The sequence below is a fragment of the Chiloscyllium punctatum genome, chromosome 23 (assembly GCF_047496795.1).
Source record: "Chiloscyllium punctatum isolate Juve2018m chromosome 23, sChiPun1.3, whole genome shotgun sequence".
Classification (NCBI taxonomy): domain Eukaryota; kingdom Metazoa; phylum Chordata; class Chondrichthyes; order Orectolobiformes; family Hemiscylliidae; genus Chiloscyllium; species Chiloscyllium punctatum.
In genome coordinates this window covers 73,014,969-73,040,089 of record NC_092761.1, presented here as the reverse complement: position 1 = coordinate 73,040,089, position 25,121 = coordinate 73,014,969, and positions in this window count along the sequence as shown.

Sequence of the window (25,121 nt, the reverse complement as noted above, 5' to 3'; positions counted from 1 at the left end):
GCACCGATAAGTCTTCCTACCTTAGCTGTTCTGGTAAAGTTATCATGGTTTTTCCTTTATCATTAAGACCCAGAAATTGCCAAGTTTGATGGAAGTTCTCACCATTGGTCATCATCAACTATACAATCAGGACTGAAGAAGGACCTCTGCCTCTGCCTCACTTCTCTTAAATGAATCACATTGATCCCCTCCTACCCCCAATTGTTGAACTTGCTCATTTCTTCCAGGCATTGTTTTTCTGTTTCCAGAAACTTAGTAGCTTCTAAGTTTTAATGATTACACTTTCTGACCTTTTGAGATGCTGCAATACTTAAAGACCTCCATTTGCAAAGTATCATTTCATTTCGAATCACGTGCTGGAGGGCTGGAGACAATATTTAGGCTGACTCAGGTCTTCTGTCAAGAAGAATGAATTGTGCATTCCAGACCTTCAGGCCCAGGCAGCTTAAGGCACAGTCACGAACAGTGAACTAATTAAAATTAAGGGTGCACAAGAGACCAGAAATGGACAGTTGGAAATCTTTAGCAATTCTGCAGAACTGGAGAATGTTTTGGTGATGGTGAATGATGGGTATTTGGAAATAACGCCACTGAGATTCTTTGGTGAATTTTGAAATTTAGTACTCCAAAGAAATCTAAACTATGCTTCAAACTGATTCAATTTATGGCAAAACTAATAATTACAAGCTAAATCAATACCAGCTAAATCTATTTCAGCACAGACTGAAAGAAAACTTTGATTAAAGATGTCACAACATTTCATTATTTCTTATAATTTTTCCAGACTTTTTAGTAAATTAATGTTTGCAAAAGGTATTTACATTAATATTTAACCTCAGAAGAGTGTACTTTTTCAATATCAGAAGCAAATTGTTATAGAACACAAAGTTTATTCCATATGGAAGTACATGCATAGAATCCCTAGTGTGGAAAGAGGTCCTTCAGCCCAACAAGTCCACATTGACCCTCCAAAGAGTAACTCACCCAGACAAATTCTCCTATATTCACCCCTAACCTATATATCCCCGAACACTATGGGTAATTTAGCATAACCAGTTCACCTAACCTGCACATCTGGGAGGAAACGGGAGCATCCGGAAGAAACCCGCGCAGACACGGGGAGAATATGCAAACTCCATACAGTCGCCCGAGGCTGGAATTGAACCTGGGTCCCTAGCACTATGAGGCAGCAGTGCTAGCCACTGAGCCACCCATATTGAACCTACAGCATGGAAACAGACCATGATCTATGCCAGTATTTAATCTCTGCACAAGCCTCTTTTCAACCTTTGCTATATAACCCCATCAATATATGCTTCTATTCCCATTAAATACTCATCTAGCTTCCCCTTATATTCATTGATGTTCAGTCCAATACCTTCATCTATTCCATGTGATAACACTTTCAACATAGTGTCATAGAGTCATACAGGACAGGAACAGGCCCTTTGGTCCAACTAGTCCACACTGATCAAGTTCTGACTAAACTCAATTCGTCCCACTTGCCTGCATTTCACTAATATCTCTCCCCTATTCATGTACTTATCCAAATGTCTCTCAAATGTTGTAATTGTACCTGCATCCACCACTTCCTCTGACATTTTATTTCATATATGAACCACTCCCTGTGTAAAAAAGTTGCTCCATGTCCTTTTTAAAACTACTTCCACTCACCTCAAACATATGGCCCTAGTTTTGAACTCTCACCTTCGGGAAAAAACTCTTGCTATTTACCATATCTATGCCCCTCATGATTTTATAAACTATATAAAGTAACTCCTCAACCTTCTACACTCCAATGAAAGTGATTCCCAATCTATCCAGCCTATCCTTATAACTCAAGCCCTCCAGTCCCAGCAACAGTCTGGTAAATCTTTTCTGAACCCTATCCAATTTATTAACACCCTTCCTAAAGCAGGGTAACCAGAACTGCGCACAATACTCCTGAAGAGGTCTCACTAACAGCTTGCAGACCCTGATCATGATGTCCCATCTGCAAGATTCAAAGATCTGAGCAATGAAGACAAGTGTGCTAAACACCTTATTAACCACCCTGTCTACCTGTGATGCAAATTTCAAAGGATTATGCACCTGAACCCCTAGGTCTGTCTGTTTGACAACACTACCCAGGGCCTGTTCAAATAATTGCATAAGTCCTGATCTTGCTTGTTTTACCAATATTCAATATCTCACATTTATCTGAAAGAAACTCCATCTGCATGTTGTAAGAGATGTCTGAAGTTGGCACTTGGTTTAAGTGGGATCTTCTTCATGTAGATGAGCTATCACCAAATCCTCCTCTAGAACTAGTCCACTCTTAATGCCACTAAATCATGAAGGATGACCATGTGGAAGTCTTATACAAAAGAGTCAATCTCGAGTGACAAGGTTTATTACATTGTACAGTTACAGCAGAGCGTAATGAGATAACTACATAACACTGGTAGAAGCTACATGTATTCCCCATTTAGGCTAAACCAAAATTATACAACTGCTAGCAAAAGATATAAGACTATCAGACACATACAACATTAGTAACCACTTCCACTCTAGACATTGTTATATATTCTCAGCTGGTACAGCTATATCAAGGCTTTGTTTTAACCTTGAGTTAAGATGTTTGTCTTTAACATCATCCATCAGATTTGATTTGATTTATTATTGTCACATGTACTGAAATACAGTGGCAAGTATTATTTTGCATGCTAACCAGGCAAATCATACCCTATGCAAGTGCATAGAACAAGATGCAGAATAAAGTGGTACAGTTAGAGAGAAGGTGCAGAGAAAGATCAACTTTAATGTATGAGAGTTCCATTCATCAGTCTTATAAAGCAGGGAAGAAGCTGTTCTTAAATCTGTTGAATGTGTTTTCAAACTGTTCTATCTTCTGACTGATTAAAGAGAGTGGAAGAAAGTATAACCAGGGGAGAGGGGTCTTGAGAATTTGCACATGCCTTCAGGTCTTGATCAAACAACTGTTTACCTTATCTTTTCATTATCTCACCCTGGACCGAGTTCCATATCTGCTGTTTTGACATGGCTACATTGATCTTCATATAAGCTTATGCAGGACTTCAAGGTTACATTTCAACAATATTAATTACAAGACTGTACATGACAGTAAGGCTACAGTGCTGCATGCTACAGAATGTAAAGGTTCCAACCTCCTAGCAAAGTGTTAGCACAGGACTTCTGAGGTCACAGCACAGCACAGCTCACAGAAGCTGATCCATTTATTCATTAAACCCTATCTTTACAGGTGCCTCGAAAAACATTCTCAAAGACTTTGTTGTTCCTGGGGGCTTGTTAATGAACTGCTCATAGAGTGAACCAGTCATATCTGGTGTCATTCCTCATCAAAACCACATTGTTTACGAAAATAACTTCTATTCCACATCCACACACAAACTGATTCTGTTTCAGCAGAGTCTGAATTAAGTATGTTTGAGTGAAAATCCCAACAGTCAGATGCGGTTGCTTGTTTTAAGTATTTAATAGTTGCTATTGCACTACATCTTGCCTGTCTATGGCCCCTTTTCAAGCTAGCTACAGCTGTCAGCATCTAAGAGCATAACTTCTCTTGGTTTGTTTCCAGCAGGAAAAGGACCTTGAGCAGGTTCTGGGCCAAACAACACTACAACATGTCTTTACCTGTTATAAATAAATACACATGTATTTATGATATCCCAAACATATTTGTTTTTTTTTAAAATCAAATAATTTGTATTTACAGCAGAATGCACCAAATAACTTACTTTTAGCTCAGATTAAATCATATATCCAACCTCAATACCCCTGTATATCAGAGCAAATATAATAATCAGTTTCCATTCCCAATTATACTCCTTAAGCTCTGCTGAGAGACTATAAGGATTCCAGGTAGTGAGATTGGACTGAGCTGTAATGCCTGCCATGATCAATTAATGTGAATTGTCCAGGTTCTCATATGAAGAATAGTGACTACCATTAGCTACAGGAAGGTCATGTTCGAAAACTTGCTCCCAAAAATGTTCACATTAAAGCTTCCATATCAGTAACATATCTTCTTTAAGAGGGAAGAAAATGCTTGGTATTGTTTTTACATGAAATTTTCTGTTCTCTATAATTAATGAAATTGCAGAAACATGGGGTTTAAGAGGTGCAAACAAAAAATCATGATGACATGTTCATGAAAAAACAGAATACATTCAAATCCTTTTGAAAAACAGAAGCATTCCGCACTGTCTAATACACAATCAGCTTTACTGCTCTTTTACTCAGGTCCCTCCAAAGATGATGTTCTGCCACTGTGCAGACATTTAAAAAATGTGCAGCTTTGGAATATTTATGGAATTCTGTCCGGTTCCACCTGCTGGTCAAATGTACAACACTGCAGCCCTGATTTACGGCTGCAAAAGCCACAAGAGAGATTGCCTTCTGAAAGCACAGCCTCACCAAATATCTGATTTACATCACCCGCAGTTCTTTCAGGTGTTATTTAGTATTTAACTTACCAAAGTTGTCCTTATGATATAAATGATCACTAGACAGCAGCGAGCTTAAGGTTGATTACATCTGAAGGGCAGACGACATTTATGAATCACTTTACTCTTGTGGTTGATGATGATGTCGTCAATGGAACCACTCAGTTGAATTGCATCCCTGAACTTGCTGCCAGCAAGTCATATCTCATGTGGATGGTACACTTACCAAGTACTAGATTACTCTGAGACAAAGTTCAGAGCATCTAATTTACAGCACCTAAACACCCTGAACTGTGTTTACTGTAAGGATATGAGCAAGTATTGTATGGTTTGAGCAATAGCCTCAGTGGCTGTGTATGAGAGTCTATGAGTTACAGTGGCTGGGTGAACAAATGGCTCAAGTTGCAGAAACCAAGATGACTGGTAGTGGAAAAAGGTGTCTCATTGACCGTCAGCTGGTGTCTCTGAATTCTGCTAGTTCAGTTATAGAGTCATTGACTGAAGATTAATATCCAAGTGTGAAAGCAAAATGTTGGAAATCTGAAATAAAAACTGAGAATGTCAGAAGTGCTCAGCAGCTTGAACAGGCGAGAAGCAAACTTAACATTTCCAGTCAATGACCATTCTTCACAACTGGGAAAAGTTGAAGGTGTAATTCAGCAAGTTCAGACAGTGAGATACAAAGAAGATCAAAAAGCAGGCATGTAATAGGCTGGAAGATAGGAGACATTAAGTAACAAAAGGCATAATCATTGACAAAAGATGTTTGTAATGAAATGAAAATAAAACAATGCAGAGGAAGAGGAAATGTGAATAGTAGGACTGTTACCAAAAACTGCTGACTCAAATAATGGGAGCAATGACTTTTACCTGAAATAATTGATCTCAATGTTGAGTCCAGAAGGCTACAATATGAGTAATTGAAAGATTAAGGGCTTACATTGTATCTTATTTTAAAAATGTAGGAGGTCAAGGACAGGGAAGTCAGAATAGAAGTGGGCTCAAGAATTAATATGGCATGTGACTGGAACTTAGTAGTCACCCCTATGGACTGAAAGGAGGTATACTGCAAAATGATCACCCAGTTTTTGTAGTCTGCCAGCATAGAGGAATATGCATTGATAATAACCGAAGCAGCTTATTAAATTGTACAGAGTGCAAGTAAATTGTTATTTTATCTGGGAAGTGTTTAGGCCTTGGACAATGGAAAGGAAGGAGGAGGTAATTCTTCTGAGCTTTCATAGGAAGTTGCTGCATGAAAGGGAGAAGGTGTTGGTGATATTGAGCAGATCAGAGTGTAATTGCAGGGAATGCCCACTTCAGAATGCTGGAAGTGGAGGAAGGGGAAGGGGAAGATGTAAAATCAAAACAAATTGCGAAGGAAACTTAACCTGTCTGGCAGCACCTCTGCAGTATTACAACAGAGTGACTGAGTTAAGTGGTGAACGTATTTAAGAGAAAGAAAGGAATGAGTTGCCCTGCTGCTTTTGCATTTGCTTTTCCTCAACTGTTTCAGCTTCAGGAAATGAACTTTACACTGTTACCAGAGCAGAAACCTGTCAATTGATGAGTATCTGGTCAGTGATTTAGGTCGTTTCTATTCCTAATTTTCAACATGTTATAGCAACTAATTAAATAAAATATAAAACCACAAATAAATACGTAATTGAAACAAATTGAATAATTCCTAAAAATAAAATTAAAAATGGCAGGCCAGGTCATGTGTCATAGTAGCAGCAGGTGGGAGTTCCTGGCTGCCAATGTGATCCAAAATAAACATACCTTCAGCAAATGTTTAAAGTTCAAGCTGCTTCAGCTGAGAGTTGAGCTGAAGACTGAGTTACAGACACTGTGACTCATGAGGTAGAAGAAACATTACCTGGATTCTTAGAACCTGGAGACAGTCACACATCTGAGGATTAGATCATCTGATTTGATCAGTGTTTATGGATAGGTGATGTGTATGAATGTGAATGAGACAAGAAGGGACACAGAGGGCAGGAGGCCAGGACCCTCAGCCTTTACAAATGTCGAACAAGTTTGAGGTTCTTTTAGGTTGTATCCTGACCATGGGTCAGAACCCCAAACTACGGTAGATATCTTTAAGTTGTAATTCCAAAGTGTGCTTGTTTTTAAAAAGAAGGTTGATATCACCAAAACCGATTGTTTCACAGCTACTATTAAATAAGTCATAAAATGGGCATTTGGATCATTTTCAAGGTAATCAGACAGAGTCAGCATGGTTTTGTGAAAGGGAAATTATGTTGCCTGATCTGTTTGAGTTGTTTGAAAAGGTAACATGTTGTAGATAAAGGGGAACCAAATGATGGCCTGTACTTAAATTTCCAGAAGGTATTTGATAATATGATATATATTACAGCCAAAATTAAAAGTGCAAGCTTTTGGGAATAACATATTAACACCAATAGAATATTAAGTCACAAAATGTGGTGCTGGAAAAGAACAGTAGGTCAGGCAGCATCTGAGGAGCAGGAGAAGTTGACGTTTAGGCATAAGCCCTTCATCAGGAATGTCCTCATTTTCTCCTAGTCACCAATAGAAGATTGGTAGGCTCACAAGAAACAAAGTGCCAGCATAAATGGGTCTCTTTCAGGTCGGCATGATGTATTATGTGCTCCATAAGAATTGATGCTAGAGCTTCAGCTATTAACCATTTATATTAATGACATAAATGAAGGCTTGGAAGATATGGTGGCTAAATTTGCTAAAAAGGTCAAAGAAAGGAAGTAAGATATGAACAGAGAAATCTGCAAGTTAACATAGATATGTTAAATGAATATGCATAGACATAGCAAAAAGAATATAATGCGGGAAAACATGAAATTGGGATTCTGCCAGGAAGATTGAAAAAGAAGCACATAATCTAAATGGTGAGAGATTGCAGAATTTAAGATGCAGAGGGGTCTTGTGCATGAATTGCAAAAGATTAGTTAGCAGGTACAGCAAGTAATTAGGAAAGCTTTTAGAATACAATTATTTTTTGAAAGGGAAATGATTATAAAAGTAGGGAATTTGTTCTTCAACTACATACAGTATAAGAGAAACTACATCTGGTGTACTATGCACAGTATTTCTCAGCTTATGTAGGTATGTTAGCATTTACTGGAGGCTACTTAGGGAAGGTTTACACATGAATTAATGGAATAAAGGAATTATTTTATAAGGAAAGATTGTACAGGATTGGGTTGTATTTATTGGAGTTTAGAAGTGTAAGAAGGGACTTGAATGGAATATATAAATTCTTGAGAGATCTTGACAGCGTAAATGTGGAGAAAATACGTTTTATTTTGTGAGAATCTAAACTAGAGGTCACTGTTTCAAAATCAGAGGTAATCAGGGGTTACCCACATAAAACCAAGCTGAGATGATTTTTTTTCTCCGAATGTTGAGTATCCTTGGAGCTCTCTTGCAGAGATGGTGGTGGAATATCCTTGAATATCCTTAAGGCAGAGGTACATAGATTAAGCATGGGGTTGCAAGGTTATCATGGTAGATGGCATTGTGTATTTGAGGTTACAATCAGATCAGCCATCATCTTATTGCATAATGGAGCAGGCTAAAGGGGCTGAGTGACCCACTGCTGCATCTAGTTTACATGTTTCATTATTTCACCCATGGGATGTGGGCATTGCTGGCTGGCCATCCAGCATTTATTACCTGTACCTAGGTGCCCTCAAACCAAGTGGCTTATTAGGTCATTTCAGATGGCAGTTGAGACTCAACCACATTACTGTAGATTTGGAGTCACATGTAGGCCAGACCGGGCGTCAATAGCAGATTTCCTTCCCTGATGAGCTGTGGGGGGTTTTCCTGACTATCAATAATGGTTGCATGGTCATCTTAGACACATAATTCCAGACTTTATTTTTACATCTGCCATAGCAGGATTGGAACCTGGGTGCCCAGAACATTAATCTATTTTCCAGTTACTTTATACAATTTAATAGTTTATCGGCAGCACAGTGGCTCAGTGGTTAGCACTGTTGCCTCACAGCACCAGGGTCGTAGGTTCGATTCCAGCCTTGAGCGACTGTCTGTGTGGAGTTTGTACATTCTTTCCGTGTCTGCGTGGGTTTCCTTTGGGAGCTCCGGTTTCCTCCCACAGTCCAAAAGATTTGCAGGTTAGGTGAATTGGCCATGCTAAGTTGCCCATAGTGATAGGTGCATTAGTCAGAGGGAAGTGGGTCAGGGTGGGTTACTCTTTGGAGGGTCAGTGTGGACTAGTTGGGCCGAAGGGCCTGTTTCCACACTGTAGGGAATCGAATCTAGCGATAATACCACTAAGTCATCACCTCCCCATGTATGTGAATAAAGATAATGTTTAAATTTCAATATGACATTTCTTCAGAATGGGTTGGTCTGATGAACAATTAGATTGGACTTGAAAAATATAAGCAGTTTCTCTCTCCACAGAGAGAAAGTAGGGACTGCAGATGCTAGAGAGTCAGAGTCGAAAAGGGTGGCACTGGAAAAGCACAGTAGGTCAGGCAGCATCCGAGGAGCAGGAGACTTGACATTTTGGGTATAAGCCCTTCATTAGGAATGTTGAGGGGAGGGGGGTGCTGAGAGATAAATAGGAGGGGAGAGTAGGTGGGAAGGTGATACGTGGATGCAGGTGGGGGGGTTGATTGTGATAGGTTGATGGGAAGGGTGGAGCGGATTGTTGGGAAGGAAGGTGGACAGGTAGGACGTTGTGAAATTAATGAGTTGGCATTAATGCCTTGTGGTTGAAGGATCCCAAGGTGGAAATTGAGGCGTTCTTCCTCCAGTTGTTGGGTGGCTTGGATTTGGTGGTAGAGGAGACCCAGGACTTGTAAGTCCTTGGTGAAGTGGGAGGGGGAGTTGTAGTGGTCAGTCACAGGTCAGTGGAGTTGTTGAGTGCATGTATCCCAGAGATGTTCCCTGAAATGTTCCATGAGTTGGTGTTCTGTCTCCCCGATGTAGAAGAGACCTCATCGAGAGTAATGGACACAGTAGATGAGGTGGGTGGATGCACAGGAAAATCTCTGTTGGATTTTCACTGCCCTCTTGACTTGTCTCACCTGTCCATCTTCCTTCCCAACAATCCGCTCCACCCTCCCCACCAACCTATCAGAATCCCCATCCCCCATCTGTATCCACCTATTGCCTTCCCAGCTACCTTTTCCACAGCCGACCATCACCCCCGCCATTTATCTCTCAGCCCCCTCCCCCATCCACATTCCTGATGAAGAGCTTATGCCTGAAACATTGACTTTGCTGCTCCTCGGATGCTGCTTGACCTGCTGTGCTTTTCCAGCGCCACACTTTCTGACTCCCTCTCTCTCCACAGATGCTACTAGAATGTTAAATTTCTGCAGCACTTTACATTTCTATTCCAGATCTCCAATATCTAAAGTGCTTTTGTCGAAGTGAAAACTGTGGTAAAATTATGCTGGAGAGATGATAGAAACAATGAAGGATGGGTTATTGAATGTGGAGGTGGTGGGAGGGGAATGAGTGAACTGGGGAGATGCTATTGCAGTTCTGGGAAGGAGGAGTAGTAGTGAGAGCAGAAGAATGGACGATATTGGAGCAGATGTTTACTCTTATTGTTCTTGGCCATGCGTATATGGCAAGACAGACAGACTCCGTCACAAGTGTGCCTTGCTTCCTCTCCTAACCTTGTTCCTTGTGTCCATCTAGGTAATTTGTTACATCAAAATGATACAGGAAAATGCAATTGTTGTGGGTATGTCCATTGAGCTGGGAGGTTGGTTGACAGAGGTTTTGCCCCCTGTCCATGTGGCATCCTCAGTGCTGTGAAGCCTCCTGTGAAGTGCTGCTGTACTGTATCAGTTGGAATTTATTTGGTTGCCTTCCTGCTGCTTCTGGTTGCCAGTTCCAGTCTCTCGTTGTTTCACAGGAGGCTCCACGGCACTGAGGTTATCACCGAGAAAGGGGATGAAACACTTGCAAACCAAGTTCCCAGCTCAGCAAACATCCCCACAACAACTGCAACTGACACCCGAGCTACAGATCTTTACACTAACCTTGAATAGAGGAAAATCCCTGGTAACACCATAAAAAACAAATGTTCATCATTTATGCAAGTTACTAAATGAATAACACTGTTCCTCTCACTCTTCAACACAGAACTGCCCATTTCAAATGAATATTTATACACTAATATCACAAGGTTAGTCCGCAAAGGTTCCACATATTGCCTGAGAAATCTGGGACTATTCCTGGGGGCAGCCATCACAAGGGGTGATGATTAAAAGCTTATTACAAAGAAGGGAGTGAACTCATTTAATTCAAGGTTATCAGACCATTTAAATTCTTTTAGCATCTGAACAATTCTGAACTATCAGGAGTGAATAGTGTCAGACCAAAAAAAAAACTTCAGATCGTTCTAAAAGTTGTCATCTGTATATGTTGTAATGGACAAGTGTCCATTTCAAATAGATTAATGTCTCTGCTGAAGCTTGAAAGAGTGCCCTATGTAACCATGTTAAATGTTCATCCACTCATTTCTGCAATAGTTATTTTAGACTCATATCATTGAGTCATACAGCACGGAAAACAGGACCTTCGGACCAACCAGTCCGTGCCAAACATATTCTCAAACTAAACCACTCCCATCAGCCTGCTTCTAGCCCATATCCCTCCAAACCTTCCCTATGATTTAGTCCAGCAAATTAGCAAAGCAGATGAACATCAGGCAATACACAAGAATAATCCTTATAATGCAGGGGCGGTTTAAAATGGACAAAACATTTGATTCAATCTAGTCCATTGTGAAAAAGAGTTCAGGTTTCACTCATTGGACTTAACTGACATTAGTAAAGAGGTGAAAATGTGTTGCTGGAAAAGCGCAGCAGGTCAGGCAGCATCCAAGGAACAGGAGAATCGACGTTTCGGGCATCAGCCCTTCTTCAGGAACCTCATTAGTAAAGAGGTGCCAACCATTGATCAGGCTTTTTTTTTACTGCCACCAGCTGTTCATATTTCATGAAGTTTTGAAAAGAGGAGGTGAAAGCTTTTTGAACAAGGGACTTGTTTGGCAGCAGTAGTACTTTTTGATCAACAACATCCTGACATATTTGTGGAAATAGAAGAGAGAGAGAGAGGTAAGGGATTGAGGTGGTGAAGTTGAACATGATGATTGCACAAGACATTGTCCAATAGTCAACTCCTATGCTCTAATTACAACAGCTAAACTAAATAGAATGATGTGTCCCTCAGCAAAAGACAAATCTCATTATATCTATGTTACTCCCTCTCTCATGTCCATTTTACCCCCTTCTTTTTTACCTCTCTCTTTCTGGCCATCACATCTTCCCAGCTGCCTATTAGTTCCATTATGCCTCTCATAATTTTGTAGATCTCTATCAGGTCGCTCCTCAGCCTCTGTCTTCCCAGTGAAAACAATTTGAGTTTATTCAACCTCACCTCATAACCTGCGGTTAATGCTCAATTCACAATCTTAGAGACTGACATCCAAACAAAGTAGGAATTAATTGCGAAAGAGATTACACCATATTGTTAGCTGTCACTAGTCCCGACACTCGCTGGGATTCTGTTGGTAATGGCAGACAATGGTCTTCATCTGAACCAGTCTATCCAATGAGTCAGTCAGTCAAATATGCAGCGTCACAGTGGGCTGCCTGATGCTAATGTAACTTGCTTTTACCTAATTGTCTATTAGGCCCACGTTGTGCCTTCCCAGTGTCTTTATCTTCTGCTGTCTCAACGCTTTCATGGCAGACTGATCACAAGGGCACAACCACACTTGTCAATTTGGGAGGCAGGAATAGGAGCCATTCAAGAGAGTGCAATTGTCTTTGCTGGCTGGCCTATCTTCAACGTCTCAGGATTGCGACTTCTGTCAAGTGAAAGTAGCTGCAGCTGAACAAAATTGTTCACTTTCCCCATTTTAATTTCCTAGACAGAAAAATCTTCCATCATAAGACAATAATTTCAACTTAAGTCCAGAGCTTACAACTGCCACTCTGAAATATTTCAATGCAAAGTCGAACTGTCATGTAATCTATGGTCTGACACAGTTCATTCCTTACATCTATGGTTGTAACAGCATTCAGTCGAAGAGAAATATCTCAGAAGTGTTGGGGATGTTATTAAGGTAAAGATAAAACTGCCATAGGCTTACCAGATCATTGGGTGAGGCTGAATTTTGTTTGGATGAGCAGGAAAATATGTGGGGGATGTGGAAGGATCATTTGGAGGTAAGGGGGGAGGCGTGGACACAGGTTTTACACCTCTTGTGGTGGCAAGGGAAGGTGCCGAGAGTGGAGTCAGAACCCACCACCAGAGATATATTTCCCTCCCTGCCCCCATCAGCATTCCGCAGAGACCATTCCCTCCATGACTCCCTTGTTAGGTCCACACCCACCCACCCTCCCCCATCAACCAACCCTCCACTCTTGGAACCTTCTCTTGCCACCACAAGAGGTGTAAAACCTGCACCCACACCAACCCCCTTACCTCCGTCCAAGGCCCCAAAGGGTCCTTCCACATCCGGCAGAGATTTTCCTGCACGTCCAAACAATATCAACTAAGATTATTGGGCAGACTCTCTTATTTGAAAGAGACAGACAACTGGTGGTGGTTTTAACCTGAGGGTCACCACACCTCAGGCGAAGGTGAGTTTGAGAAGGAGAGTCTTTCATGATAACCTCAGTCAGTTTGGGAATAAAGCTCCCTCTATTGGCAACACTCTGCATTGCAAACCAGCCTCCCATCAACAGAGTTAGCTGATTCCCAATATTAATATCATCATCAATGGGCAGGAAGAGCTGGAGGAGGAAGATTAAACCCTAAATAAATGTAGAATGTTGACCCAGTCTTCATCTCGATGTTGTCATTTTTACAGTAGCAAGTTTCACAGAGAGAAAAGATACTTTATTATCATATTTACAGCAGATTCGTGCTATGCAATTGAAGTTTTAAATCGAACAGCTGTTGATCAAGTTTTCAAAGATGAGAAAAGCCATTGTCTCTGCTGTTAATATGGGACATGTAAGCAGGCCCAAAGCCTCAAAAAGGTCTCTGCCAGCTTTATAAACATTACACTGACTGGGAATGGGATTGGATTACACCCATTGTAGTTCTTGTTTGATGAGGCAGTCTGGATTACACCCTCCTAATGTTATAACCCAAATCCTCTCCCCTCTTTGCCTACCTGGGATGATTGGGACCAGAGGAGGAGAAGTAGGGTTCACAATTAAAGCCACTGTATGGATCAGGTGTGTCCTCCTACCAGAATGAGTGTCCAAGCCCTTGTTTGTCACAAATAGAGCCATTGCCATACATGGCCTTCCGAGTTAAAGATCCAGTTTCTGGGAAAATGAGGCGCAGCTCTGATCTCCCGTGTCCTCAGGGACATACCATGCTGCTACAATTACAGGATTCAGAGTTCTGGCTGATGGTGACAATGAAGAAGTGGATGAGCTATTGAGCGAGGAGCAACAAGGCATATTCAGGATTTCTTCACCAAGTGTTCTCTCAAGTCACGAAACAAGAGAGCAGCCAGCAGGCTGGAGGACGTGATTATTTCAGTCAGGTTAACAAGTCCTGGTCAATGACTGTTAATCAGACAAATGTTTTGAGTCATGTTATGTGGGAACACTCAGAAGATCTCAATTCTGACCCAATTAACAAACTAACACTGTTAATCCATGAGTAACAACTGCTGAAGAAAAGCTACAGTGAACAATGGCAGCAGATTAACTAGGAGGTGCTCAAGGTAAAGAAGCAGGCTATTTAACTCCTTTTCAATTTTTTTTTAAAATGAATCAAAACCTTTTGATTAACGTACCTTTAAACATCTGGTTGCCGCACTATAGGAAGGATGTGGAAGACTTGGAGAGGGTGCAGAACAGATTTAGCAAGTTGTTGCTTGGAATGGAGCATATTAGCTGCAAGGAGCAGTTGGTCAAACTTGTATTGTTTTTGCTAGATTGTCGGAGGCTGAGGGTGACCTGGTAGAAGTATATAAAATTATAAGGGGCATGGATAGGGTGGATAGTCAGAGTCTCTTTCTTCAGGGTGGAAGTGTCAATCCGAGGGGACATAGAGTTAAGGTGAGAGGAGGCAAGTTTAAAGGAGGTGTGTGAGACAAGACTTTTTGCACAGAGGGTGGTAGTTGCCTGGAATGTGCTGCCAGGGGAGGTGATTGAAGCAGATATGATAGCAATGTTTAAGAGGCATTTAGACTGACACATGAACAGGCAGGGAATAGAAGGATAGGGACCGTGTGCAGACAGATGGAATTAGTTTAGAATGGCACCATGGTCAGCGCAGACATGATGAGCCAAAGGACCTGTTCTTATGCTGTACAGTTCTATGTTCCATGCTCTCTTCCCCTTACTCTGTCTCTGTCTCTCTCTGTCTTTAAAGCAAAACATAACAGACAGAACCAAAATAGTTTTTCTTTGGTTTAAGTACCATCCAATGCGCTGCTTTTATCTTCTCAGTTCCATCTCAAATAGAGTGTCATCAAAATCTTTGTGGCACTTATTTCCTGCTTCCTCTATTAACAATCAACGTACTTTGAACTACAATGGGCTGAATCTTAAAATCTTTGGCCAAGTGCGAGCTGCTTCGAGTTTTCGTTGGAGGGCTTTTTGCTGCTAGGTCTAATTAAATTTCTCACAGTATCCTACCAAATTCAGCTTATTATTTCAAGGAGGAGTTGGAGACAGTACCTGGGACCAAAGGGATCAAAAGGTATTGGGCAAAAATGAGAAGAGGTTATCAAGTTGGATGATCAACTATGATCAAAATGAATGCAGGAAGCAGGCTCAAAGGGCTAAATGACCTTCTCCTACTCCTATTTTCTATTTTTCTATGTATCAAATTCACCTCATTAACTACTTACATTGCCCCGTGACATCTTTCATGCCTGATTGTATCCATATCTAAAACAATGTGATTCCCGTAACAACTCACCACTCAGCAGATGTGCACTGGAACCATCAATATCCCTTGTGCCCACACCATCTTTGAAAGGCCACAGTGCACTCAGACAAGTTTTGGAAATCTGAACTTACTCCTTACCAGCAATGTCATGGCACAGCATTCAGAAAGCCCACACTGCTCACAGAACATAGCCAAAATGGCTGACACTCCCTTGCACATCCATCACCATTCTCTCATCCACGTCACTCTTTAACACGCTGTTATCTGTCCTTAGCTACATTCTGTTTAAACACCCTCTCTAGGTCACTATGACTCTGTCCCCAGTGCCCACTGTAGACCCACACCATGCCGTTGTCCAGCAGGACACCATCATGTACAGGCGAGCAATTAGATAATTCCAATATGAACTTTCATTCACAGCCAACAAAATATAAGGAACAGAGGTGACAGGTCATCTCTGTGCAGTCCAAATATTGGCATTGCTACCTATGACTATTCTACAGTTTGTAATGGTCTGATACATCCAGTTCTCATCCACTGGAGTGTCAATCATAGTAAGTCTGCACTGACATACCCTGGAAATAACAGCTATAGCCACCCCTCCATATGACACAGAGCCACAACAATGAGGGCCATGTATGGACCTTTCATGGCTTCCTCAGGATAGCCACCCACTTGGTCAAGGTGCTGCACCAGCTGAGCCAGCTCCACAGAATGGTCTATTGAGATTGTTCCACGTAATTGGAACTCTTTCCCCATCCCCACCCGACATTAGCCATGGCAATTATCATTGCATTAGTAGAATCCATCATTATATTCACAGTGCAGGTGTCGAGGGTTCAGTTCTGTGACCCATGATACCCTTGGAGGTGGCACACGCTCAGTGTTAGTTGTGGTCTGGATCTACCTGTTTTAAAATCAGTGGTGATAACATCTGCTTTCAACTTTATTCTCTGACTCTAACCTTCGCTGTTTCATTATAATGTGGTCCTGAATGCTTCCTGACTGACTTTGACTGATTACCCCTGAGCAGGAGTGAGCAGACCCTGGATCACTATCTTTGCAGCCTCCCAGCTGACCTTACACAATTCCCCTGACTGCCTGTAATGGCCCTGCTGGACTGACTGTAGGCCACTCCCTGGGCTGTAATTGGTGGATCTCAACTGTGAGTGCTCGAAGCAGAGTGCTGAATGTGGCCTCACCCCTGGACTGTGCGTGAACTCTGTCCTCAGTCAAACCCCTGACTGTGAGCAGCGCACAGGCAGAAGTGGGTACTGCAGATGCTGGAGATTAGAGTCAAGATTAGAGTGGTGCTGGAAAAGCACAGCAGGTCAGGCAGCATCCGGGGAGCAGGAAAAATCGACGTTTCAGGCAAAAGCCCTTTGTCAGAGAGGCATGACCCCAACCTGATGGAAAGCTATCCCTCCACATTCTTTGAAATGCGGCCATTCGGTTGAAAAATTATGTAGTGCGATGACCATGCATGTGGCTAGCACATGCTGTCAGTGTGAGACTGTTGTCTCACTGTGATGCACAGTAAGATGTCCACTCCCTGGACTGGCCGTTACTAAGAAGCACCCTGGACCTGTGTACACTAAGCAGCAAGTCAATACCGCTGTACTGTAAGTTTTCAGGGTCTGAAGGACCAATGCACTAAAAGGCATGTCAACAGCACAGCAAGGCAATGACTGGGAAGCTGAGAGTATCCAGGCAGCTGCTGAATTAGCAAATGCTAGGTGAGCAAGCAAGATACCCTGAGAAACAGCCTGGGCTGATCTATGAGCTAGCTGCCTGTCCTAGCACATGAAGCATTTCCACGTTATTTGTTGATGTGCCTGCAAGCGCAGAAGCATCCTGTAAGGTGGATCACGGAGATGGTTTGGAGTGGCTGGCCAGTGTCAGATGGCAGCATCCGAGGATGAGGAGAACAAGTGGCTGGTACACATCATACGTGCTCTGGGGCACTGTATCAAAGAAGTGGCCTAAAGGAGCAAGCAACAAGCTGGAGGGGGAGGGCGCCCGCTCTGACTCTCATCTTGGGAATTGATGCCCGGTAGTTTCCTCACAATGCATGGAGGATGGGAGGTTATATATTAATAAGATTCATTATAATAAAAGTCTGTTTAGAAGCAACAATCCCCATTAATAGCAGTTTGCTGCTGCCAAGCCAGAATCACATCTCTCATTTGGAACTCTGTCCTAAAATGCAACAATTTGCACCTATAATCACAAATAGCCTTGCCTGGCATATCTCGTGATTTACCCAGATTTTGCACAGTAACCACATCATTTAGGACCCTTTTAAAATTCCACCTATTAACTTTAAGAAGTTAGGATTGAAATACCTTGTGCTATCCAGGAGCAGCAACTACAAATCTGCCTTATAGGGTTCATCTTGCACTGTCCAAGGTCTTTTAAATTTAAAAATGACAACAATTTCCATGAAGAAGAGAATTTTGAGGATAGTCAGTAAATAATAGGGTCCTTCTACACAATATTAAAACTCGATTTGTGTGATAATGTTGTTTTACCTGAGAACCAATGGGCTTCAACTGACTGTGCAAACTGCTCTCTGTGGCCTTCATTAAGTACCATCTATCAGAGTCACAGGATTAATACATGCCCCTGGGCAGGTGCACAGGCAATTTGTCTTTGCCATTGTTGGTCCATGCTGACGCTGGATCTTCTATCTTTCTGGGATTTCAGTGGTATTCATCCTATGTTAAAAAAGAGAAAAAACATTAGAATTGCCTAATGCATTTATCATTGTCACCCAGGATTCAGTCCACTTCCTGAATGTTTTGTCTCCCATTTTCAACACAGTGAGAATATCAAGTCACTCCTGCTCTCTCTCAGAAAATATTCACTTTCATTCACCGGGTGAACATTTGTAACAAATGCAAGGCCGCTCAGGCAAGTGTATTCACCCGTGCCTTAATGAATGAGGTGCAATTTCCCAACTATACATTTTGTCTGTTGACATACAGGATGATTGGTTGGAATGTGTACCAGAAAACAAGCCAGTGACTGGTCTTTCTAATCAATACTCCAAAAGGATGTGGTCAGACTGCCCTCTAGTGGTTCTTTCATGACATAATTCATACTTGCTGCACTAAGCTCAGTCGCAACCAGTGTTTCAGGTCACAAATATGATAATTAGTTTCTGCTTTTTGTGTTTTCTACAAGAACATATTTCCTTTTCATTGTGGAATTTGCTTTGGAATCAGACTTGGTTGTCTAACCCTGCCTCACTACTGCCTGTGTGCCAAAATAGACACAAGAGGTAAATTCTGGAATGGGAGGTGACTGCTTGATTGAAATCCAGAAAACTTTGGCTCGAACGGGGCACTGAGAAATCTGATGAAATTGATGTCGAAAGGAATCAAGGGAAATCTCTCCACTGGTTGGAACTATACCCAAGATAGTGGAAGATGCTTGGTTTTTCTGGAAGCAATGGATGTTTCGGGCAAAAACCTTTCATCAGGAATGAATGGCTTTTGCCTGAAACATTGATTTTCCTGCTCCTCGGATGCTGCCTGACCTGCTGTGCTTTTCCAGCGCTATAATCTGGACTAAAACACAAGAAGACCAACTTACAAAGGGAACAACAATTTGTTTAGTGTGAAGAGGGTTCTGATTGGTTCAATTATGGTTAGCATAGAGATGCAGCGGGAGTTTGAGATGGCAAGGTGTCTCAGTCATTAGCACTGCTGCCCCACAATACCAAGGACCTGGGTTTAGTTTCAACCTTGGGTGGCTGTGTGGAGTTTACATGTTCTCCCCACGTCTGCGTGGGTTTCCTCTAGGTGCTCTGGTTTCCTTCCACAAATGCTATGCCTAAAGATGTGCAGGTTAGGTGGATTGGCCATATTACATTGTGCTGTAATGGCAAGTGTTGTGCAGGCTCGATGGGTTAGCCATGGTAAATGTGGTGCAAAGTGAATAGGGTGGGGGAAATTGAATCCTTTTCAGACTGTGCAAACTCAATGGGTAAATTGGCCGGTCTCTGTACTGTAAGGTTTCAATGATTCCAACTTTATCGGTCAATCTTTACTCATCAATTAAATTCAAGTAAATTTACAGTGTGATTCATTTGCACATATACTGTCCTTTGTAAGCAACAAGAATATGTCCACACATGGGACCTTTTTTTTTAATATGTCACAGCCTAGCTCTGCTGCACCATATGGCAACACCCTGACCAATTGGAGTCAACTTCCAGATTTGAATGAATTTGGTTGCAAGGAAGTCCAGGGTGAGGGGTTAGTCTCGTCATAAGCGATAGACCATTTAAGACAGGATTAGGAAGAATTTCTTTGCAGAGGTGATTCTCTGCAGTTCTGTACTCCAGAGGTTTAGTCAGGATGGAGGTCCATACATTTCTACAGATTAAATATATCAAGGGAATATGGAGATAGTGTAAGAACATGGCATGGAGATAGAACATTAGCCATGATCTATTTGAATGGTGAACAGACTCAAGAGGTGGGATGGTTCACTCTAACTCAAACTTTCTTATGTTTGTATGAATTGCACTGAACACAATGTGATCATAAGTAAGCACCTCTACTTCTAACTTTATTATGTTCATTGATGAGGCTCCTGAAGATGGTTGGGTTGAGGACATCATCCTGATGAACTCCAGCACTGATGAAACAAAATGACAATTACTGGGGAAACTCAACAGGTCAGGCAGCATCTGTGGACAGAAAGCAGAGTTAATGTTTCTGAAGTTCTGAAGAAGGGTCACTCGGACCTGAAACATTAAGTCTGCTTTCCCTTCACAGATGCTGCCAGATTGTCAGAATTTCTCCAGCTTTAAATGTTTTTGTTTTGGATTTCCAGCATCGTCTTTAAAAGACAAAAATAGAAATTTCCAGAAACGCTCAGCAGGTCTGGCGACATCTGTGAAGAGAAATCGGAGTTAACGTTTTGGATCCAGTGACCCTTCCTCAGAACTGATGGTGGGTAGGAAAATGTTGGTTTATGTACAGAAAACAGGGTTGGGGAGAGAATAAGGCGTAAATGATAGGTGAGGATAGAGCCCAAAGAGAGAGAATAGCAGTTGGACAGACAAAGGACTGGATAATGATCTGGCTGGGAGAGTGAATAGTTGTTAATTGAGACTGTCAGTGGTTAACATTAGGTGCTATTTGATAACAAGGCCTGGTTGTGGGGGTTGGAGTAAGGACGTGGGAGCGCTCAATCCCTAAGGTTATTGACACTTCGATATTGTGTCTGGAAGGCTGCAGGATCCCCAGAATGAGGTTTTGTTCTTCCAGTTTGCACTGCGCTTCTGCAGCAAGCCTGAGACAGAGATGTTGGCCAGGGAACATGGTGGTGTGTTAAATGGCAGGTATTTGGAACTTCAGGGCCCTTTTTTTGTGAACAGAATGCAAGCATTCTGCAAAGTGGTCACCCAGTCTACGCCTTCGTTTCCCCAGTGTAGAAGAGACCGCATTGTGTGCAGCAAATGCAGTAGATGAGATTGTGTTGAGTGTAGTTAAAGTATTGCCTCACCTTGAAGGTGTGTTTGGTCCCTTGGATACTGAAAATGAAACTGGATCTACAGTTCTTTGTTTTGTTTTGTCCAGCAGTGACGTTCTTGGATAGCATCTTCCAAACCCTTGACCTCTACCATCGAGAAGTACAAGGGCAGATGATACATGGGAACACCACCTCCTGCAAGATCCCTTCCAAGCCACACACCATCCTAACTTGGAACTATATCACCAATCCTTCAAGGTCACTGAATCAGGAAGCTGGAATTCTCTCCCAAGTAACAATATCAGTAAATCTACATTGCATGATGCAGACTGCTCTTCTCCAGCTTCTGAAAGCCATTTGGAATGGGCAATAAAGACCATACGATCATAAGACATAGAAGTGGAAGTAAGGCCATTTGGCCCATTGAGTCCACTCCACCATTTAATCATGGCTGATGAGCATTTCAACGCCACTTACCTGCACTCTCCCTGTAGCCCGAAATTCCTTGCGAGATCAAGAATTTATCAATCTCTGCCTTGAAGACATTTAACGTCCCAGCCTCCACTGCACTCCATGGCAATGAATTCCACAGGCCCACCACTCTCTGGCTGTAGAAATGTCTCCTCATTCCCATTCTAAATTGACCCCCTCTAATTCTAAGGCTATGCCCACGGGTCCTAATATCCCTGCCTAATGGAAACAACTTCCCAACATCCACCCCTTCTAAGCCATGCATTATCTTGTAAGTTTCTATTAGATCTCCTCTCAACCGTCCAAACTCTAATGAATACAATCCCAGGATTCTCAGCCGTTCATCATATGTTAGGCCAACCATTCCAGGGATCATCCCTGTGAATCTCCACTGGACATCCTCCAGTGCCAATATATCCTTCCTGAGGTGTGGGGCCAAAACTGGGCACAGTACTCTGAATGGGGCCTAACCAGAGCTTTATAAAGTCTCAGAAGCAAATCGCTGCTTTTATATTCCAACCCTCTTGAGATAAATGACAACATTACATTCGCTTTCTTAATCACGGACTCAACCTGCAAGTTAAACATTAGAGAATCCTGGACTAGCACTCCCAGATCCCTTTGTACTTTAGCTTTATGAATTTTCTCACCATTTAGAAAATAGTCCATGCCTGTACACCTTTTCTCCTTTTTTACAGCAGAGTGTGGCGGGAGCTGGGCCAAAGTGAGGTTGGAGCAGGGAGGCTGTTGGCAAGCCAATAAATGCTGGCTTCTCCAGCATGAACAAATAAAAATACAATCACTCTACTTGGAACATCCCTAAAGCCTTTAAGATAGTTTCCCCCTGTTTTCATTCCTTTGTGATAAACTAAATAAAGCTACAGAATATCCAGCGAGCCTGATATCTTAAGTTAGCTATTGGCTACCACCACCTTCCTTAACAAGATTCACATGGATGCTACAATTTAAGAAATGTCATATTTCATACATCCAACATAATTTCCTAAAGGCTACAGTTCAAAGGCGTCTTGCTCTGTGGGGTGAAAAAACATCACTCCTTTCAGATAAAAGGAGCCTCCAACCTTATTATTTCAGGTGGACATGAAATGGATAAATATTAAGTAACCACAAATAAACTCAGAATTCAGAAGGAATATTTACACCCAGAGATCAGTTCACACACGGAATTGTAATTAAGTCAAATAGTATCGATGCCCTTAATGGGAAGCCAGACTAACAAATGGGAAAGGAATAGTAATATACAAAATGTATGGATTAGGACAGGTGCAGACCATTCAGCCCCTCCATCTTTCAATATAGCCTGAGAAAAAAGGCCCTGAACTTGATCTGATTGTAAGTTCAAATCTGCCTTCCTGCCTGCCCCTGATAAGCTCTTACCCCTTGCTTAAGAGAATCTATCAATCTTTTAAACCTTCGAGGACTCTGCTTGTACCACTTGTACCAGATGACTGCTGTTTTTTAAACAATGACTCCAATTCTAGACTCTCGCATCAGAAGGAACGTGCGCTCCATGTTGACCCTGTCAAGACCCCTTAGAAATTGAGTCAAAGCAAATATGACAATTGCTGCCCTCTCTGCTGGGAAAATGTAAAAAAATTAGTGAGTTTTGAGAAGATTTGTAGCTCAGGTTGAGGTTCTGGGTGTAAGTTTGCTGACTGAGCTGGAAGCTTTGTTTTCAGCCATTTTGTTACCATACTAGGTAACATCATCAGTGAGCCTCCAGTGAAATGCTGGCGGTATGGCCCACTTTCTATTTTTGTGTTTAGTTTTCCTTGGGTTGGTGATGCCATTTCCTGTGGTGATGTAATTTCCTGTGGTGATGCAATTTCCTGTTTTTTTCTCAGGAGGTGTTAAATGCAATCTAAGTCAATATGTTCATTGATAGAGTTCTGGTTGGAATGTCATGTTTCTAGGAATTCTCGTGCGTGTCTCTGTTTGGCTTGTCCTAGGAAATGGCATCACCAACCAACAGAAACCTAAACACATGGGCTATATCACCAGTGCTTCACCAGAGGCTCACTGATGATGTTACCTAGTATGGTGATGAAAAGTCTGAAAACAAACTTTCCAGCTCAGTCAGCAAACCTATATCCAAAATGTAACAATATGGTCAATTGTGGCTGCCTACATTTTAGCATATGTTAGTCTTACATAGAGTCATAGAGATGTACAGCATGGAAACAGTCCCTTCGGTCCAGCCTGTCCATGCCGACCAGATATCCCAACCCAATCTAGTCCCACCTGCCAGCATCTAGCCCATATCCCTCCAAACCCTTCCTATTCGTATACCCATCCAAATGCCTCTTAAATGTTGCAATTATACCAGCCTCCACCTCTTCCTCTGGCAGCTCATTCCATACACGTACCACATATGTAATGCTGTGTTAATGTCCCTACCTCTGAGCCAGACAGACCGGGGTTAAGAGGAAGCCTGCGTGAAGATATACCCTAGCCTTAACCTGTTCAGTTAAGTGTCTCTGGCTAAAGGATTATCATTTAGCCAAATCAGAAAAAATAAAATGGATTTGAAATTCAAGAACACCTTTCATGACCTTTGGGTATAAATTCAAACCCAAAAATTAGGAACAGAAATAGGTCATTCAGAATAGGGACTTCCAAAGTTCTTTCAGGCAGTGACATAGTTTTTAAAATGAATTAATCTTTCAATTTAGGAAACCTGGTAACTAATTTGGACGCAAGTCCTGAAGCTCTGACTCAATTAAGTTAACTTCTCTCATTGACTGTTTGTGGGGACTTACTAAAGGAAATTGTATTTTGTCTTTGATAATGATTTGCAAAAACTTACTCACCATCAGTTTTTTAGCAACTTAGCCCTTTCACTTCTTTTTCATCAGAGTTATAACAATGGCAATTCTTCAGTCCTCTGACACCTCTCATATCCAATGAGAATTGTGATTGTGACCAACGACTACTTTTGATTTTAGGATACAGTCCATAAGGATCATGTAACTAAGCAACTCTCAGCAATATTAAACAATTTTGTGCATTTTCTCTATGCATCATTATCTGAACTAGAGCTTTGTGTCCTCTTTTAATGCACCCTTCACCATTCTTGTGAAAATGGATGCCACATGCTCATTTAATACTATTTTGTATCTTCTACCTTTACTTGAAGCTATATTTTGGGCTCTTGGCAGGCCCAAATGTTTCAGTAGTAAATCATGTTTATGAAATATTTTAGGATTCAATGTAATGTTGACCTGCTAATCTTTTCTTGTGCTTCTCTTTGCCTCTTTTATTTGTTATATTTTGCTCCTGACATTTGCCTGAAGTCGCTTCATGTTCTGTTTAATTTAAACTTTAGTTTCCTTTCTCATCCAGGGTTCATTAACTTTGATGAGTTTCCCTTTGGAAATATGTGCCCAGTTTCACTGAACTTGTCATATTCTTGGTTGTATTAGAACAAAGAACAAAACAGCACAGGAACAGCCCCTCTGCCCTTCCAAGTTTGCACTGACACATTTTGCCCATCCGTACTAAAGCTGTCTTCACTTACAGGATCTTTATCCATCTATTCCCTTCCTATTCATGTATTTGTCCAGGTGCTTCTTGAATGCTGATACTGTGTCTGCTTCCACCATCTCCTCTGGCAGCATGTTCCAGGCACTCACCTCATACTTTCCACTCTATCCATGCTATTCACAATTTTACAAACTTCTATCAGGTCACCCCTCAACCTCCCGCATTGCAGTGAAAACAAACCCAGTCTATTCAACCTTTCTTCATAGGTAA